This window comes from Adiantum capillus-veneris, chromosome 1 (assembly GCF_014529385.1).
Source record: "Adiantum capillus-veneris isolate H3 chromosome 1, ASM1452938v2, whole genome shotgun sequence".
Lineage (NCBI taxonomy): Eukaryota > Viridiplantae > Streptophyta > Polypodiopsida > Polypodiales > Pteridaceae > Adiantum > Adiantum capillus-veneris.
Genome location: NC_140931.1, coordinates 68,847,927 through 68,869,701, shown reverse-complemented (window position 1 = coordinate 68,869,701; position 21,775 = coordinate 68,847,927).

The window sequence follows — 21,775 nt, the reverse complement described above, 5'->3', positions numbered from 1 at the left end:
ATATGAAAAGATTAAAAGTTCATTCTTTTGGCCACATATGAAATTGGATGTTAAGAATTATGTGCGTGAGTGCTTTCAATGTCAACAAGTTAAGATTGAACATAAGAGGATGCCTGGTGACCTTCAACCCTTAGACATTCCTTTATAGAAGTGGGAGTCTATATCCATAGACTTTATCATTAGACTTCCTACTACTCATGGAGGGTATGATTCGATCTTTGTGGTGGTAGATAGACTCACAAAACAAGCTCACTTCTTTCCTGTGAAAATAACTGATACTGCCTTAACCATTGCACGCTTGTTTGTGAAAGAGATATTTCGTTTGCATGGCATGCCCAAGAGCATAGTGTCTGACAGAGATTCTAAGTTCACTTCTCATTTTTGGAGAGCGACTTTTGACTCTATAGATACCCAGTTACGCATGTCTACTGCTTTTCATCCTCAACCAGATGGAGAAACGGAGAGAGTGAATCGTATTTTAGAAGATATATTACGAATGTATGTCAATGAAAACCAATCTAATTGGAATGAATATCTACCTTTGGTTGAATTTGCATATAATAGTTCATATCATTCATCTATTAGGATGACTCCGTTTGCTAGGCAATGTATGGCTACAACTGTCCCACACATATTAAATTTCTTAACTCAAGGAATAAGGTAGAACTGTCACTTGATATGTTTGAGAAAATGGATAGCGAGTTGGCCAAAATCAGGGAGAATATTAGAGAAGCTCAAAAGAGACATAAATTCTATTATGACAAGAAACGTCGTGTTGTGGAGTATGAAACTGGTGATATGATTTTCTTAAAGGTTATTCGTGAGAAGTCTCATTTGGTTCTTGGTAAGGATAGAAGATTGTCTCCATGATTTGCTGGGCCTTTTAAAATTTTGAAGCGCATTGGTTCATTAGATTACAAGTTGGAATTGCCTTCTCATGTTAAAGTGCATCCTGTATTTCATGTGAGATTATTGAAAAAGTATATCCGTAATGTGCATCATGTTTTAGAGGAAACCTCTAAGTTGAAAGATGATAGAACATTGACTGTAGAACCAGACTTGGTGCTAGATAGGCGTGTTAAACATCTAAGAAATAGAGACATTGTGGAAGTTTTAGTTAAGTGGCAGAACTATCCAGTAGAGGATGCATCATGGGTTCACCTTAGTGTTTTGCAAAGAGAATTTTCCTCTCTTTCCAACTTTGAGGACAGAGTTAATTTTGATAAGGGGAGAATGTAATAGGACTAATTTTTGAAGTTCTAAAAGTCGAAAAAAATGGAGTAGGGCATATCTTTTGTTTAGCACGATTTGGAAGATTGTTGAATAGTCTATTAAATAGAGCTTATATGAATGAGTTTGAGATATTAAGAGAAAACATATATTATTTTTTTAAATAATACACTAAAGACGTATTTGATAAAGATTAATGAATAACAGATAGTCTGTCTATGAACAGTAAAATTGAGATTTTTATTAATATCAATGTTTTATATTTATGTGTTTTAGCTTAAAATGCATGGATAGGCTTAAAATAAGTTCTAAAAGTAGTGGAGACCCAAAAATAGAGGTTTTAAGAGTCACGATCTAAAAGTTGCATTTTTAGCCAAAGAAACGTTTTGAGTACCTGGATTGCTCTATTCTGAGTTCGTTTGTAAAAGTTATGATGAAAACAAACAGAAGACAGCAGTAGTGTAGTATACACATGGACAGACAGACATACAACATCATACAGTTCTCCCTGCTATCAACCAAGAAGTGGATTTGTTTCTTCATGGTAGACTATTGCAATTGAGATTATGAAGGTATATAATTATGTTTTTTACTTTGATTATCATGTTGAATTGGTTGCACGAGTATGTTCTTTTGGCTATTTTGTAGGCGATGCAGAAATCAATGTGTGAAACAGGATCTATGCAAAATGTCATGATAGAAATTTAACCTTTGCGGATCGCTTAGCGATCACGTTCTTATATTATTCTCGTAGGTATACTTGGTGCGAAAATCGTGCAGGCTTTTCGAGGAAAAGAAGGATAAAAGCACGACGGGTGGTGCGTTTGGGGATCATTCACAGATCTCCTCTTCTGCGAGTGCGAGTTAGAGTGAGTGCAAGTGAGATGCTGCATGCAAGCGGACTGAAGCTCGGGGGTGTTCGGGAGGTTCGAGCTCCGTACAACGGAGTGCGCCCATATTCAATTTCTCCTCTGTTGTATCAAAAGTCTACAAAGATTCATCAATACAAAGATCTCTTTCTGTACCTTTTGTTGTCTATTTCTATTATTCTGTTCCCGTGACACTCTCCCTATGAATATATTCACAAAATGATTGTGTGGATTTAACTGAGGATATGGCGGAGTATGTTAACTCCCAAAGGCCACACACCATATTTGCGGTCATACACCATACCATGGTGGCTTCAAGTTGGAATCAGCTTCCAACAAGGGGCTAAGAGAAATCTTAAGCCTACGGGGAAAACAAGGACATTAACCAGCCATAGAGAATGACAACGTCCAAAAGTCTCCCAAAGGCAATGCCAGCAACAACAAAACTAAGGAAGGGAGTTTATAGAGGCAAAAATAAACTCTCTCTCGAAGAGCTAGAGTTTATCGAAAAGATAATCGTTGTTTCAAGTGCGGGGAGCAAGGGCATGCCTATCGTGCTTGCACCCACAAAATTACACGTTGGAAAGGGGGAAGAGGGAACACAGCCAGCACACACAATGTTTACCTCTCTATAGCCCAAGAATTCTACTGCGCCCCTATCCACACAGAATCATACACACAGACACACACTTTTCTCAAACAAACTTGCAAGTACACACAAATCAATGCGCACACACTCGTGTGGACCACAATCTACCTCACACCCATACACACATCAATTTCTTGTTTCCCTTGCACACAATCACCTCTCCCTTGCACACAATCACATCTCCCTCTCTCTCTCTCTCTCTCTCTCTCTCTCTCTCTCTCTCTCTCTCTCTCTCTCTCTCTCTCTCTCTCTCTCTCTCTCTCTCTTTTGCACACACACCCTCGAGGGGGCACACCTGCCCACACACACACACCCAGAAGCACCGCGCAAGAGAGCAGAAGAGAAGAGAGGGGAGGGGGAACAACACCGAAAGGAACAAGACTAGAGCTTGCTTCTTCTTCAATTGATAAGCTATGGTGGAGCATAAAACAACCAAATCTCTCTCTTTCTCTGTTCTATCTACAACCTCCCTAATATAGGAGAGCACAAAAACTTAAATATCTCCTAATCGGCGTGGAATTTGCCTATGTGCATGAGAGAAAAATATGCTCAAAACACCGTTTTACTTGCCTTCATGGGCCCGTTTTTGCAGAAACCAGTTTTGCAAAAATTTATAGACTAAGACTTTTTGGCCTCTCTCATGTAGAGGTGTGAAGTCTCTCACACACTTTCCTTTTTGACCACATGTCTTCCTCTAACCAAGTTGCCTTACATGTCCTAAGAGCCTTTCCCATGTAAAAACCTTTTCTTCAAGCATGAAATCTCTATGCCTAGGTCTTCATAACCACATAAAACATACACTTCCTAGATCTCCTTGCTTGTAATGGGCCTTTGTATTTGCTTTATCATCCATTCCTGCACTCGTAAGCATACACATCATTGTCTGCGTCCTCTGCTAGGGTCAACACACTTTGGCTGCACCAATGTAATGAGCCTCCTAGAGAGTTGCCTTGGTCGAAACTCAAGAAGAGGATTCTCATCACAAGGGATATCCTCTATGACATGCTTGGGAAAAGGGAAGAGAACATGATGATTTTATTCTCTTGGACCTTGGTTGTACTCACAATTTCATATCCACAGAGTTTCCCACCAAGCTAGGCATCCAAGCCTATGAGATGGGAGACGTCCTACCTACCGATGGTTCTTTCAAGGGGCAAGAAGCCTCAGTCACTCCCATAATTGGAAATTGAGGCTCCATGTCCAAAGCTATGTGGACAAGGAGGATTTCTTCATCTCTCCTCTCAAGCATGAGGATGTAATCTTAGGTGCACCATGGTTTGGTCGCATGGCTACCAATGTTAAATTCCCTAAAAGGCAAATCTACTTTAGGTTCAGGGAAAAAGATGCGTACATAGATGATAAGGAGTTGGCTAGTACCATACCGCTAGTACATAAGCAAGCTTTCAATAAGACAATAATTTTCAAAAGAAACTAGAGTTATTCAATTTCCTCAAGGGGTTCCAAGATGTTTTATTGACGACATCACTTGTGAATTACCTCCCAGACAAGGGAATGCCAACCATGCAATTGAACTTCTCCCAGGAAGCTTACTGCCTAATAAACCTCCTTATTGAGTTTCTCACGCTGAACAAGAGGAGATTATGCAGCAAGTGCATGAGTTGGTTGAGAAAGGCATGGTTAGGCCTAGCTCATCTCCATTTTGTTCACCAGTGTTATTAGTGCAAAAGAAAGACGGCACATATCGGATTTGTGTCGACTATAGAGCACTAAATAGTATCACTATCAAGAAAAGGTTTCCCATTCCATGGTGTCAAGAAATTTGCGGTCTTGCCAGGAAAGCACCGGGCTTTTGGCTGTGAGAGATTGTGAGAAAACTCCAAAAACTATATGAAGGAGTTAAACCATAGATGCCATGAAGTATAGGGTTTGGAAGGATGTGCAATCAAAGAAGCTTCATTCTTTCTCTCTTGTACTCACGCACACAAAGAAAAAACACAAAAGAGAATATCAAAACAACACAAAGATGAAAACATCAAGGCTATGCTCATATCGTATCATGGGTAATATGAAAGGGTTAATAGATGAGTTAATGGCGTTCAATCTTTGCCAACCAAACAGGCTACGTATTGTTCTTTGTAATTGTATTTTTGTGCTTACCATAATATATATGTTTTGTCTAGTGGTTGGGATTAATTGTGTGTACAAATCCTCTTGGTTCATAGCAAGATAACTACACTTACATCAAAAGAGCTATACTCTATAAGAGGTAGTATGATGCGATCCGGTGAAAGAAGTATTTCATTGAGCCTTTCTGGGCCAAAGAGAAACCCTATAGGTTGTTGAAATTGTATTTTACATCTAATCCATATGTTAATTCTAATAGACCTAACAGAGTGGAAGTGATAGGAATTCTCATCATGTGGATTATTCATATAGGATAGTATGTGAGAAATGTAGATATGAGAGAAGTGAAGAGATGCGAAGTTTCTCTCCCAAGCCCTATTCTTGCCCGTAGGCAATAAGGATACTGCGGGGAGAGATGCATCTGTAGCAAGGAAAACCTAGAATTTGTAGAGAGAATGAATTTAAGGAGAGAGATAGGTTTGGTTAAGGAGATAGGTTTGTAGAGTGACAGAGATAGGTTTGGTTAAGGAGATGATATTAGATATATATATGTTGTATCAATGTAGAACACATCTTACTTGTCAAACCCTTCGGCACCATTTTTGATGGAGGGAGAAGAAGAAGAAAGAATTCAACCTTGGTTGATACACCAAGTCCAAGACCTTCTTCGGTTAGAGTTGATCTTCCAAGGATAGATTACAAGAATGGCTAGTATTTCTCTATAAGAAAGTATAGGCTTAGGCTTATGTAATGGTTAAGTACAATTAGGCATTACTACTCACTCCCTCATGAATTACTCTCATCAACAACTTGAATGGCTTGAATGCTTCAATAGTTTTCAAGGAAGAAGAGGATTATTTTATAGGTGAAGGGAACCCCCAAGGATTTACAGAAGAATAGAAGAGCCAGTGTGAACAGAAACTGGAAAAGTTGGAAATGAGTTGTCCGTGCATGATGTGGGCAGACTGGGGTCCAATATTTTGATCATTTCTCCTCAACCGTGGCTCCAAATAAAAGGGTAGAAATATGAGCAAAAAATTCAGCTCATTAGCTACAACTCCCATTTTATATACTTTTTCCAATTCGGATTGGAACCTTGTGTGAAAAATTCATAAAAATAAGGTACAATTAGTCTTATTGTGATCCCCTTAGCCTAAACTTTTATTTGATTCCAATGGACACCTCATGCCATATGAAAGCATGAAATTTCTCCTTTACAAAGTTTTATAATCATGCTTGCAATAATGCATTAAACTAAGCGTATCTTTGAAATCATGCCACCTAGTGTCCCACTAGGATTTTATTTCCTCCTAGTAGCTATTTAAAAAGAAATTTAAAAAAATGAAAAATACATTAAATATATATATATATATATATAAATTTACCCTAGATATAGCATCTAGCTAGGGTGTAAGATGATAATGACATAGTAGAAATAAAGAATCAATGCTTTTTATCCCAATTTAAAGAGGCGGAGCTATTAACTCTTTTTCCATAGTACTTTTTTACGATAAAGTAAGAATATGTTACCCTTGAGATAAATCATACGATGAGATAGAAAGCTTATTATTATACTTAAATATGTATGTGTACATTATAGGAAATATACTTATGTATCTAAAAAGTGGCAAGATAGATCTTGTAGCATGTGTTCCCACTATGTACGTGTCACGGCACGACAGCCACCCCCTCTAAACCTGCACATCCTCCGGTATGTGCCACATTATATCTTTGTAAGATTAGACCTCTTGTGTTTCTTCCTTGCTTTTTTCTTCACTGTATGATTCCAGAGCTTCATCTTCACTTGTGTTTTGCTCTTCTTCCTCATCCACATCTTTTGGATCATTGTCTCCTCTTCTCTTAAACATTTTGATCCTTTTTCTTGCAGTGGGAATCTTTACTTCTGTACCATCTACTTCAAACAAGCTGTAAGTAGCATTTTCATGCACATGCTTTACAACATACAGTCCAATCCATTTTTTTGAAAACTTACGCATGATTGTGTGTTGGTTATCAAAGCTACTATCATACACTAAAACCCAGTCACCTTTGTCAATTGCTTTGCTCCTGAGCCGATGTCGCTTATCAAAGTAGTCCTTTTTTTTCAACCTTGCATTTTTGAGTCGTTCTTTTGCAGCTTCAATGTCTCCAAGTCTTCTCTCTAGTTTCCTTATGCGCAATGCAAGAGACCTTCCCTGCTAATCCCCTCTTGACAAGGTAGTACATTCCGTGTGGGAATTGTATCTTCAATCGGCATCACTGGCTTTTAACCATAGATTACCTCCGCAGACATGTAGCCAGTTACTGAGCTATGTCTTGTACGATCAGCCCATAAAGCATATGGTAACAGTTTTGGCCACTCACCAACTCTTCCTTCGCAAGCCTTGTCTAAAGCTTTGATGATAGGAAAATGCCCTCTTTCACTCTTTCCATTGCCTTCAGGGTTGTAAGATGTAGTAAGAGAAAGCTTGATTCCTAATCTAGAAAAGAAATCTAGAAAATCTTGATTCCTAATCTAGAAAAGAAGTCCCTTACTTTCTCAGCATCCAGCTCACCTCTGTCTGTAGTGATCTCTCCCGCACAACCATAACGGAAAATCACCTCATCAAGAAGGAATTTGCATGCAACTTCTCTGGTTTTAGCTCTTAATGCTCTTCCTTGAACCTGGTTAGTTAGGTCCTCTCGTGCAAGAACGAAGTATCTCATCTGCCCGAGTCTTAGGGGCATTGTGACTAGATCCACAACCCATTTATAGTGCATGGCTAGTGGATATGTAGAGTGCAATCCATCATGATGTCGAACATTTGAATACATTTGACAAGTTACACCTGACTCTACAAACAGAGATACATCTTTATACATACCCTTCCACCATTATTTTTCTTTCAACTTGGAGAAGGTTGCCCACACACTCCTATGTCCAGCCCATAGACTCTCATGAAACTCTTGCATGAGCTTTACTTGAGTCTCTTTTTTACATATAACCCGTTGTTGTGTAGTACCCCTTTGTTTAGGATGCTTCCACAAGTAACCATCCCTCAAAAAGTACCCATATGCTTTTCTGCGTATCCTCTTGAATTCTTGTTTAGGTCAATCATCCTGTTTTGATAGAGTACTCAAGTAGCCTCCAGTAAGAAGCCAATCACCTTCATAAAGCTCTTTCAAGAACAATTCAAGTGGATTAGTCATGCAGACATTGCTACCTTTGACATGAGAGATAGAATAGAATTTTGTGCCTACATCATCTCTCTCGTTAATCATTTGTGACTCATCTTCATACCTTGCCCTTGATAGCATATTTGCCACTGTCTTTACCTGCAATGTGCTTAAACTCATGGTTTAAGGACTTAATGTAGGCAATCCATCGCAACATAGCAATGTCTGGCATTGTGCAGCTTGTAATCATCCAAGAAGTGGTAGACAATCTGTTTCTACAACCAGACATGCACCAATTAGGTACTCTTTCCCATTTTTCAACCCTGTAACCATACCTGATAACTCTCTCTTTATCTATGGATAGTTTCTTTGGCGAGCAGTTAGTACCTTTGCTCCAAATCTCACCACATACCTGTGTCCTTCTTTGTCATCTTGCCCTATTGCCCATCCAATCCCTCTAGGACTGGTGTCTACTGTCACAATTACTAGCCTTTAACACTCATAGTTTATCTTTCTCAAAGTTGATGCTGATTGGAGCAGCTCCTTTAGTTTTTTCATGGATTTTACACGTGCTTCTATCCATCTAAACTTTTGATTCTTTCTAAGAAATTGATAAAGAGGATTAGCTACATGCGCATAATGTGGAATCCAAATAACATAAAAGACACATGCTCCCAGAAACCTTCTAACCTCAGTGATGCTAGTGCATGTTTCTTTCATTCTTTGGATGGCATCTACCTTTGTCGGACAAGGTTTCCTACCATATGGCCCACACATGTGCCCCACAATGAGCACTTCATTAACACCAAACATAGACTTTTTCCCTGACAATGTAAGATTCACTTCTTCCAATCTAGACAAAATTTTATCACAGTCATTTATGTGATTTTCCACAAACCTACGACATCTCCTGGAATCCAAAGATTCATCTTTCTCACTTTCTTCACATCCTTTGATAGGTAAATCATCAATGAAAGGCATTGTGATTTGAGGAATAAAGTCACGTAAGACCTTATTCATCCCATTCATCATATGTGCAACAGAGTTGGTTGCTCCTTGTGGCAAGGTACACATCCTTACCAAACCCAAAGGTATCATCATGGTTGTCAAGTCTCTGCTTTTGATTGCAAGTTGAAATTTATCATACCCTGAGTAGAGATCCCCCATCAAGTAGGTTGCCCTCCCTTCAAACACCTCTACAAACTCATCCACAATTGGACCTCTACCTACATTTCTAATTGTCACCTTGTTCACTGGTTTCATATCTTGAATGAAGCGTAGAGCACCATTCTGCTTCCAAACTGTGAATCACCTGTTTGAGTATGGAGCACAAGAAGGCTCCAAAATTCCCATTTTGATATTCTCATTCAGTAGCTCTACTAACTTTGGCAAATGAGCCTTTGGAACCGGAATAGGCCGCAGATTCCAAGGCACATGAGGCATTGTGAAATTACCATATGAGCTACAATAGAAGGATCAACACATCCTATCTCATGTGGCTCAAATGCAACAGCCTTATCATGCTTTGAAAGCATTTCTTTGAATCACTTTGTCTTCTCCTGTGTTAGAAACTCCTCGCAACCAATCTGCAACTCTTGAAAATACTCCTTTGTGAAGGTATGCCCAATCTCTTTAGGATTCCCCAAACTTGGTTGCAAAGAATCCTGCTCAATCTTTTCCCTATTGTTGGCTAGTAAGGGTGAAGCTACTGGTTTCACCTTTTTTGCTACACTCTTGTATTTAGTTTCAACATGGACTTCTGGGCCAAGTTTTTGATCTTCTTTGAAGGCTTCTATGACTTGATACATTTCCATAGAGCATACTTCCACAACACTATTTTCAAGATGCAAACTAGACTCCAGTATAGAATCAAGCTCACCCATAGTATCTACAAAAGAAACTTGCTCACACAAATCCAAAACATTTTCAGTAGGCTCTAGCAACCCACTCTTTTTCATGCCTATTTGTACATTATGTACATATTGCCTCTTACATCTCTTCAAATATTCAAGTTTTGTAAAACATACTGATCCATTCCTTGTTACCAAGGAGCCCGTTGAGAATGTTTCACCTATTTTTGGATCATGGGAGACCCTTTTTCTTTTTGTGCCATTGCAATCCCGCTTACAATGGTACTTGGCCAAAACCCATCATTTCCCTATGGTCATGAAACTCTTTGCTCACCTTTGGTAGAGGATGATCTCTGAGGTTGTCATGATTTCTTTCATGGTTTACACAAACTGTGAGAAATTGGACAGCACGTTGTCGAGAAATTTGCGGTCTTTCCAGGAAAGCACTGAGCTTATGGTTGTGAGAGTTTGTGAGATAACTTCCAAAAAACTATACGAAGGAGTTAAACCATAGATGCCATGAAGACTAGGGTTTGGAAGGAAGTGCAATTAAAGAAGTCCCACTCTTTCTCTCTTGCACTCACACACACAAAGAAAGAACACAAAAGAGAAAATCAAAACAACACAAAGATGAAAACATCAAAGCTATGGTCGTATCGTATCATGGGTAGTATGAAAGGGTTAATAGATGAGTTAATGGCATTCAATCTTGGCTGACCAAATAGGCTACGAATTGTTCTTTGGAATTGTAGTTTTGTGCTTACCATAATATATATATTTTGTCTAGTGATTGGGATTAATTGTGTGTACAAATCCTCTTGGTTCATAGCAAAATAACTACGCTTACGTCAAAAGAAAAGTTATAGTCTATGAGAGGTAGTATGATGGGATGTGGTGATAGAAGTATTTCATTGAGCCTTTCTGGACCAAAGAGAAACACTATACGTTGTTGAAAGTGTATTTTACGGCTAATCCATACGTTAATTCTAATAGATCGTACAGAGTGAAAGCGATAGAAATTATCATCATGTGGGTTATTCATCTAAGATAGTGTGTGAGAAATGTAGATATGAGAGAAGTGAAGAGATGAGAAGTTTCTCTCCCAAGCCCTATTCTTGACCGTACGCAATCAGGATACTGCGGGGAGAGATGTACCTGTAGCAAGGAGAACCTAGAATTTGTTGAGAGGATGAATTACTAAGAATGAGAGAGATAGGTTTGGATAAGGATATGAGATTAGATATATATATATGTTGGATTAGAGATGAAAAGTTGGAAATGAGCTGTCCCTGCATGATGTGGACAGATTGGGGTCCAGTATTTTGATCATATCTCCTCAACCGTGGCTCCAAATAAAAAAGTAAAAATATGGACAGAAAATGAAGCTCGTTAGCTATGAGTTTTATTTTAAAATTGTTTTGCAATTCGGATTGGAACCTTGTGTAAAAAAATAATCAAAATAAGGTCCAGTTCTGGCAGCAAAAGTCTTCCTGTGGTCCCCTTAGCTTAGACTTTCATTTGATTCCAAAGGACATCTCATGCCATATGAAAGCATGACATTGCTCCTTGACAAAGATTTGTAATCATGCTTACAATAATGCATTAAAATAAGTGTATGTTTGAAATCATGCCACCTAGTGTCCCACTAGGATTTGATTCCCCCCTAGTAGCTATTTAAAAAGAAATATAAGAAAAATATAAAAAATGGATAGAATATATATATATTGGAGTTTACCCTAGATATAGGATCTAGCTAAGGTGTGAGATGATAATGAGATAGTAGAAATAAAGAATCAATGCTTTTTTGCCCCAAGTTAAAGAGGCGGAGCTATTGACGCTTTTTCCATAGTATTTTCTGATGGTAAAGTAAGAATAGGTTACCCTTGAGATAAATAATAGGATGAGATAGAAAGCATATTATTATACTTAAATATGTATATTTTCATTATAGAAAATATAACTATGTATCTAAAAAGTTACAAGATAACTCTTGTAGCATGCGTTCCCACTATGTACGTGTCATAGCACGACAACGTTTACCATCTTTGCTGCGTATCCTAGCATATGCTGAACCATCGTCCATTACCTTTGTTTCGATTCGAACTCCCACAATGTAGGGTTGTCCAAGGATGAGATGATATGAAGATGTATCCTGTACAAAGATGTTTTGGTCAATCTTTACATCACCTATTGTCACCTTCACACCTGGACATCACACCTGACATGCTACATACAATTCACCGGATGAATTGTTTGCCACTTTTACCATCCAGCCATGATCTGTGTCCATCGGATATTTGCACTTGTTGTAGAGACTCTTTGACATTATGTTCATTTCTGAACCATGGTCAATCAAGGAAACAAATGGATCTTCAAGATCACCTACCTTGACCAAAGTTTCTGTAGTAGCCCTTGCCCAGTAACTTCGTGAATACTAGCTCTTAGGAGTAGCTTCAACTTCTTCATCATCATTTGAGAAATGCACTTGATTCACTTTTCCACTAGATTGGTAGCATCCTACCACAGCTCCATCATCCTCCTTATTTTGCAACTGCATCCCTTGTGTCTTCAAGGTTTCCCCTTCAACCTATGGAGGAGAAACTTCAGCAAGAGTTTGCCTCTTCCTCTTGATGATGTGAATGATCTCCTCATGGAATTCACTCTTTGCAATGCCAAGAACTTCTCCCAGAGTAAGTTCAGTCTTGCTATTCAAGATCCTTTCCTCCAAGACTTTCTTTAAATCTGTAGCAACCTCAATATCAGATTTTAGTTTATAAGTTGGACCTTTTGTCTTACCTTTTGTTGGCTCTTTCTTCTTTCCTTTTGTAGACTCCTCCATGAGTACTTAGAGTGGAGATGCTCCTTGTGTCGAGGGTGTTAGAGAAGGCATTGAGTCGCTTCTTCCCCCACTTCTAGAAGCTCTTTTTGATGGTCCTTCATCAGTATTCTCACGTCTGCGCTTATCTTCTACAATAGCCTTACTTTCTTGGCATTTTGTAATGTAGGCATGCATTGACATTGAGTCCACTGGATCATTCCATCCTGTTTCTAGACGTATGCAATCACCTGCTTCATGTAGAATCTCTTTTGTAAGCTTTTCCTTTTTAGCTAATTACATGACATTTGGCCAAATTTGACCATGATGGGCACTCACCTCTTCATCACTAAGATGCTCAATTTTCACTAAATAAGTAGCTGCCTCAACTGAAGAGGTGGCATGGTTAGTTTCCATATCTTCAACTAAGGTTTGCATTCCCCCCTTCCCAAAGTTAATTCTCAAGGGTAGACCTGTCTCTCTTAAGTGGATCTTACCATCCTTAAAAAAGACAACATCTTTTGACAATGAATCACTAAAATCATCACAATCCCTTCTTACATGGTCTGTACTATCACACCAAATACATCTATTAACAAACCCTTCTTTGGGCTGTTGTCTTTGCCTAGGAAGTGGCCCTGACGATTGGTCTTTTTCTTCAAGCTTTGCAAGCTTCACCTTCAAGTCACGCATTCCCTTCACAAGCTCATCTAGCATGGACTCATAAAACTTATGAGCGATAAAAAGTAGGCTTTACCATTTTGTTAGAAGTTGAGGTGGAAGGACTTGTAGTGTTTACTACCATCTTATCCCTTCTTCTTTGTTGTTTGGCAAGCAGTGACATAGCACCTTCAATCTCATTCTAGTCGGTCTTTAGTCCTTGCTCAGCATCTTTATCTTCAAGTAGAAGCTCCAAATTTTCTTGAAACCCTTTAGTTGTATCTTGTAAGAAAAGATTTGTCTTCTCTATATCTATTGTGGCCCTTTCTATCCTGATGAGTTGTGCATAGCAGCGCTAAAATTCTCTAAGTAGCTCTGTTATTGATAGTCCCTGCTTTGGCTTGACTACCCATACTAAGAATGTCCTTTTGGTCACTCTCTCAGAGTCCTCCATGAAATATTTCTCCTTTAAATCTACTTTGAGTTCTTCCCAATTTCTCCCATGCCCATCTTTAATTGCCCTAACATGTTCCCTAATTTTTGGAGCAACAACTAGCTCAAAGCTTTGAATCATTGCACCTTCTGACACACGATGTAGCTCCATCTCCTTCAAATACTCGCGTAAGTACTTGGTTACATCTTTGCCATTGAACTGATCCATTCCATTGACGACCACTTGTATGGCCTTGGTTGCAGATATCTCCCTTCTTTCAGTGGCATGTTGTTATTGCATGAACATTGCAAATGCTTGAAACATTTGCATGGTTGCTCGGTCAAAATGCATACCCTGTTGTTCAATCTGATCACCATGGTTACCCAAAAACTCTCACCCTGGCTGATTTGCATCACGTTCACCAAAAAATATATCGAGAAATTTGCGGTCTTCCCAGGAAGTCACCGGGATTTTGGCTGTGAGAGTTTGTGAGAGAACTCCAAAAACTAAATGAAGGAGTTAAACCCTAGATGCCATGAAGTATAGGGTTTGGAAGGAAGTGCAATCAAAGAAGCTTAATTCTTTCTCTCTTGTACTCACACACACACAAAGAAAGAGCACAAAAGAGAATATCAAAACAACACAAATATGAAAACATCAAGGCTATGGTCATATCGTATCATGGGTAATATGAAAGGGTTAATAGATCAGTTAAGTGCGTTCAATCTTTGCTGACCCAACAGGCTACGAATTCTTCTTTGGAGTTGTAATTTTGTGCTTGCCATAATATATATGTTTTATCTAGTGATTAATTGTGTGTACAAATCCTCTTGGTTCATAGCAAGATAACTACACTTACATCAAAAGAGTTATAGTCTATAAGAGGTAGTATGATGCGATCCGGTGAAAGAAGTATTTCATTGAGCCTTTTTGGGCCAAAGAGAAACACTATACATTTGAAATTATATTTTACGGCTAATCCATATGTTAATTCTAATAGACCTAACAGAGTGGAAATGATAGGAATTCTCATCATGTGGATTATTCATATAGGATAGTATGTGAGAAATGTAGATATGAGAGAAGTGAAGAAATGAGAAGTTTCCATCCCAAGCCCTATTCTTGCCCGTAGACAATAAGGATACTACGGGGAGAGATGTACCTGTAGCAAGGAGAACCTAGAATTTGTAGAGAGAATGAATTTTAAGAGTGAGAGAGATAGGTTTGGTTAAGGAGATGAGTTTAGATATATATATGTTGGATTAAAGATGAAAAAGAAAACAACAAGAAATAAACAAAGTATCAATGTAAAACACATTTTACTTGTCAAAACCTTCGGCACCATTTTTTATGGGAGGGAGAAGAAGAAGGAAGAATTCTACTTTTATTGATACACCAAGTCCAAGAACTTATTCGATTAGAGTTTTTCTTCCAAGGATAGCTTACAAGAATGGCTAGTCTTCCTCTAGGAGAGAGTGTAGGCTTAGGCTTATGTTAATGGCTAAGTACAATTAGGCATTACTACTCACTCCCTCATGAATTACTCTCATCAATGGCTTAAATGCTTCAATAGTTTTTAAAGAAGAAGAGGTCCCTTTTATAGGTAAAGGAAACCCTCAAGGATTGTCACAGGAACCGAATAATAGAGATCGATAGCAAAAGATAGAGAAAGAGATCTTTGTATTGATGAATCTTTGTAGAGTTTTGATACAACAGAGGAGCAAAATATATGGGCGCACTCCGTTGTACGGAGCTCGAACCTCCCGACCACCCCCGAGCTTCAGTTCGCTTGCATGCAGCGTCTCACTCGCACTCTCACTCTCACTCTCACTCGCACTCGCAGAAGAAGAGATCGGTGAATGATCTCCAAACGCACCACCCGTCGTGCTTTTATCCTTCTTTTCCTCGAAAAGCCTACACGATTTTCATACCAAGTATACCTGCGAGAATAATATAAGAACGTGATCGCTAAGAGATCCGTAAAGGTTAGATTTCTATCATGACACTTTGCACAGATCCTGTTTCACACATTGATTTCTGCATCGCCTACAAAATAGCCAGAAGAACATACTCGTGCAACCAATTCAACATGATAATCAAAAAAAAAAAATTATATACCTTCATAATCTCAATTGCCATACTCTACCATGAAGAAACAATCCACTTCTTGGTTGATAGCAGGGAGAAATGTATGATGTTGTATGTCTGTCTGTCCCTGTGTACACTACACTGCTGCTGCCTTCTGTTTGTTTTCATCATAACTTTTACAAATGAAATCAGAACAGAGAAATCCAGGTACTCAAAACGACGGGAATAGGTCTGGTCTACAAGGCATCGCGGACAGAATTGCGATAAACATATCTATTTGGCTAAGAACACAACTTTTAGGTCGCGACTCATAAAACCTCTATTTTTGGGTCTCTACTACTTTTACAACTTATTTTAAGCCTACCCATGCATTTTAAGCTAAAACACATAAATATAAAACATTGATATTAATAAAAATCTCAATTTTACTGTTCATAGACAAACTATCTGTTATTCATTAATCTTTATCAAATCCGTCTTTAGTGTATTATTTTAAAAAAAGAATATATGTTCTCTCTTAATATCTCAACTCATTCGTATAAGCTCTATTTAATAGACTATTCAACAATCTTTCAAATCGTGCTAACGAAAGATATGCCCTGCTACATTCTTTTCGACTTTAAGAACTTCAAAAACTAGTCCTATTACAAGGATTTACACAAGAATAGAAGAGCCAGTGTGATCACAAACTGGAAATGTTGGAAATGCGTTGTCCCTGCATGATATGGGCAGACTTGGGTCTATTATTTTTATCATATATTCTCAACCGTGGCTCCAAATAACAAAGTAAAAATACGAGCAAAAACTTCAGCTCATTAGCTACAACTCCCATTTTATATACTTTTTCCAATTCGGATTTGATTCCCTCCTAGTAGCTATTTAAAAAGAAATATAAGAAAAATACATAGAATATGTATATATTGAAATTTACCCTAGATATAGTATCTAGCTAGGGTGTAAAATGATAATGACATAGTAGAAATAAGGAATCAATGCTTTTTGCCCCAAGTGAAAGAGGCAGAGCTATTGACACTTTCTTCATAGTACTTTTTGACAGTAAAGTAAGAATATGTTACCCTTGAGATAAATCATAGGATGAGATAGAAAGCTTATTGTTATACTTAAATATGTAGATGTACATTATAGGAAATATAATTATGTATCTAAAAAGTGGCAAGATAGATCTTGTACCATGCTTTCCCACTATGTACATGTCACAGCACGACAACGGGTAGAAGACCTATTTGATAAGTTGTAGGGGTCGACCTACTTCAGTAGAATTGACCTAAAAAGTGGCTACCATCAAATAAGGATAATTGATCAAGACATTGTGAAGAGTGCATTGCACACTACATTTGGTCTTTACGAGTACATTGTCATGCCTTTTGGCTTGTCTAATGCACCAACCACATTTAACCGCTTGATAGAGAAGCTATTCAGGCCTCACCAAACCTGTACTGGAGTGTCCTTTGATGAAATAATCATCTACTATAATTCCTTAGACGAACACAAACAACAACACCAGGTAATATTTCAAATTTTACGAGAGAAAAAACTTTATATTAATCGAAAGAAAAGTGAATTTTTCTTACGAGAGATTTAGTATTTAGGTCACATTATCTCTCAAGATGGCATCCAAATGGATCCATCAAAGCTAGAGGTAAAAAAGGATGGCCCAATCCAAGGAATCTACATGAACTAAGAAGCTTTATAGGTATGTTTGCATACTATATATGCTTCATAGAGAAGTTCTCACAAATCGTGGGACCATTATATGACCTAACAAAGAAAAATGTTTGGTATATATGGTCCACCAAGGAGAACAATGTTTTCAAAAAGCTTAAAGAGAAGCTTATCTCTCAACCTGTGCTTACACTTCCGGATCTCTCAAAGCCATTTGAGGTCCAATGCAACGCTTGTGGTGATTGTCTTAGAGCTGTTTTGCTCCAAGAAGAGCACGCCATAGCCTATGAAAGTCAAAGGCTCGAGTTTATTGAGCAAGATCTAGGCATATATATATATGAGAAGGAACTCTTAGCAGCTCTACATGCTCTAGAGTCGTGGAAGTACTATTTATTGAGGACTCCTTTCATTCTGCAGTCAGATCACCAAAGCGATTAGTACTTCATGATGCAGTCCAAGCTCTCCGACAAACAAATGGGGTGGGAAAATTTCCTTTCTCAATTTCATTTTCATATTGCTCACATTACTGGCAAGCATAATCAAGTGGCCGCTGCACTCTCAAAATGATCGAGAGTGAATGCGGTATCCATAGCAACTCACAATTATCTATCTTCTATGATAGATGAGTACGCTATCGATCCCAATTTTAGAGATGCGATTTCAGCCCTTGCATTAGGGAAGAAGGAAGAACCATTTACCCTACAACATGGTTATCTTCTTTATGGAAATAGAATATGCGTTACTAAACTACGTGAAAACGTAATGTATGAATCTCATGCTTCTCCTTATGCAAGGCATAGAGGGATTCATTCTATCCTAAAAGGGATAGAAAATTATTTCTACTGGCCTACCATGAAAACAAACATACAAGAGTATGTTTCAAAATGTGTAGTATGCTAAAAGAAGAAGTTTCATAGAGGGAAGCAACCTGGATTGCTTCAACCTTTGCCATCCCTAATTCACCATGGGAGAGTATATCCATAGATTTTATCGTTGGATTGCCTAAGTCTATCCATGGGAATACATGAATATGGACGATAGTAGACATGTTTAGTAAACAAGTGCATTTCATACATGTCAAAAATACTATCAAGGCCCATCAAATGGCAACCTTATTTATATCATAATTTTTCAAGTACCACGGCTTGTTAATGTCCATAGTGTCGAATAGAGATCCTAGAATGACCAGTAATTTTTGGAAGGGTCTCTTTGAGAATTTAGGTACGAGGATAAACTTCTCTTGGGCCTATCATCCCCAAATGAATGGCCAAAGTGAAATAGCTAACCTAACCATTCTTGATCTACCAAAAGCATATGTCATAGAAGTAGATCAAAAGTCCCAATGGGAGAAGTACTTACCCTTAGTGGAGTATGCCTACAATAACATTGTACATACTTCCATGGAAAAAGCACCTTTTGAGGTGATAGAGGGAAGATAAAAATGTCCCCTACTAATCAAGATACATGGGAAGATCCTCCCTGCAAACGAATATAGTCGAGACCTGCAAGAATATTTCCAAAAGGTTAAGGATGCTATATCCATCTCTCAGCAAAGGCAAGAGGCTGTTACTAATAAGCACAGAAGAGCCCTAGCCTTTGAACAAAATGATTAGGTCTTGCTTAAGTATTCGAAGTCTCAATTAAGACACACAATGGGCAAGAATTCTGCAGGACACCAAAATTACTATGCTAAGCTAGCAAAAAGGTACTATGGTCCCTTTGAATTCTTAGGCCTATTAACTTAAGTTACCCAACCATTGGCTCATACACAATGCCTTCCACAAGAGCCTATTAAAGCCTTACAAAGGAGAGCCACCTCAAGAAGCAATCATTGAAGACCCACTGGAGATTCAGGACCAAGAAGAGGTGCTTCAACCCAAGTCCATTCTCCGACACAAAGACAAGGTATTATGAGGCAGTAAGACTATCTGACAATATCTTATCAAGTTTAAAAATCATCCTTTTGAAGATGCTAGATGGATGCAAGGCATACAATTAAAGGATAACTTAAACCTTGTCAATGCTTACAATGATTCCCTAGAGTAAGCAAATGTAAATATGTTTAAATGAACAAATTTTTTGTCTTATAAGACTCTCTTTTTATTTATTGCACTTAAAGTATGCATGCTTCGGATCATTGTAATGGCTATTGCCCGCACTGGAGCAATAGGCATTATGGGAATGATTACCCGCAACTACATTATATGAACATCAGCATATAGAATGGCAAGAGAAGGAAGTACACAGTACACAGGCACAGAACCCCTCTTGCTTCATTCATGTATATTCCAGACTTAGAGTTACAACAGTAGATGCCATGAATATCATAGAGATTGATTAAGTTACATCAAAAGACAGGTATGCCCCTCCATATACAACCGCTGCTCCAGTGTAGATCGGGAACGGTGCACACACTCCTGTCCCATGATATCCCGTGAAGAACTACCACTATTGCCACCACATACCGCATGACTCCTGATCCGCAGTGTCCAGACCTTCGTAGGACGGCATGTGCGGCTAATGCCGTAACATCTGGCATGCACGATGGATTGCGCGAACCCACACTCAACGCCTCTGGTTGGAAGGTTCCGGTGGTTGCTCTGCACCCTACTCTGGTGAAGAGGAAATATCAATATAGCCAAAGCCTCTAAAATCTGCAGTATGTGCCCGATAGACCCCATCCAGAAGATGTGGATCTATCTCAATGTTTTCCGGCCAGGCAGCCCCAGGAATGAACTGCGTTGGCAAAGAGATAGATCGAGGCGGCTGTGGCAGAGGAGCAAGAGGTGTATGTAACGGATAATAGCGAGAAAGGTATCTATTAAGAGAAGACCAAAATGGAGGGCAAGGTGGTAGACTGAGAGAAAAAGAATGAGCTAAGGTCTCCACCCAAAAATAGACCCTGTGTCGCTCCTTACAAAATTGACGAATCATTTTCTGCAAACGAGATACATGAGCCTGGGCTTCAGCACAATCCTCTGTAGCTTGTGCCCAATCAGCAACATCAAAACCCTCGGGAACAACACTCTTACCTCTGTCAGTGTTGGATGACTCGGGTTGGTGCACCACAACCTGCTGAGTGGGTGGCTGTGCTCTCACCTCAGCAGCCAAGCGTGTGCTCCAGCTTTGTAATTGATTACCTTAAAAAATTCGGAGATCTTCTTGCATCTCCACTGCCAATGCCTGCAAATCAGTCATGTTGATCATTACATCACTAGGGTGCGAGGCTAAGTAGGAGGCTAGGCTATGCTGTGTTCTCAACTGAAGAAGTTCCTGTTGGATAGAGGCCACAAACTCAGCATTAGCCTCTCTTAACATTTGTATTTCCGCCCCTTGCTGGCAAGTTGTGGCAGTCAGCTCTTCATTCTGAGTGGTTAACTCGGCAATGCGAGTCTGCGAAGACACTACCTGCGCTTCCAACTCATTGACTCGTCCCTCTATGGCTGGGATTGGCCAGGCTGCACGAATAGACTCTGCAATTCTGCGCAAAAATGTGCCGCATGCCTGTAATTGGTCAGCAGGGGTCGCTGCTGCCGTAGCCTCCCAGGGTAGCACTGCGGGGAGAGTACCTCTCGTCGAGGCATAGTAGTACCCGAAGTTTATGGTTGAGCGGGGACATCCGTAGCCTGAGAAGAGCTCGTCCGCAAAGTAGTAGCATTGCTCACTCTCTCCTGCATTCGGGGATGCCAGCGAGCCATCGCAGAATCTTCCGAAACAAGAGATGCAGTTGCCGGAGGTGGTGTCGAAAATTGTTGTTCCTCCCTGCCGTGCTTGCGGCTTGCTGATCCTGCACCTACAGTGGCCATCTGTTGGGCTCCAGAGGATACCAGGCAAATCCCCAACGCCCACCTTCTGCTGCTGTATTTCCCTCTCAGCCGACACTACGAAGCTTTGTGTTTGCGACAGCAGAGCATTAGTGCCTTGGACCATCAAGTGATCATCTTCAAAGTGGCAGAGAGGGCGTAGGGCGAGAGGAAAAACTTCTCTCAACAGAAAAATCAATGTGAGCAGTTGGCCCACCGTTGTATTGGTTGGGGTATTCCTCCCCAACTGTGCCATCACTCGTTGGCATTCCGCCAGCAGTCGTTCTCTGACCACCGCTGCCCAAGCTACTAGCCGAAAGTTGGCCGAATGCAACACATTTCTTGCTCGGGTCGAAATGGTATAAGTTTTGGCCTGCAGCCAAATGGCCTCAAGAAACCACCTATATGCATCAATGGTTGCTACATCTGACAACCCTGACAGTTTATACTCCCC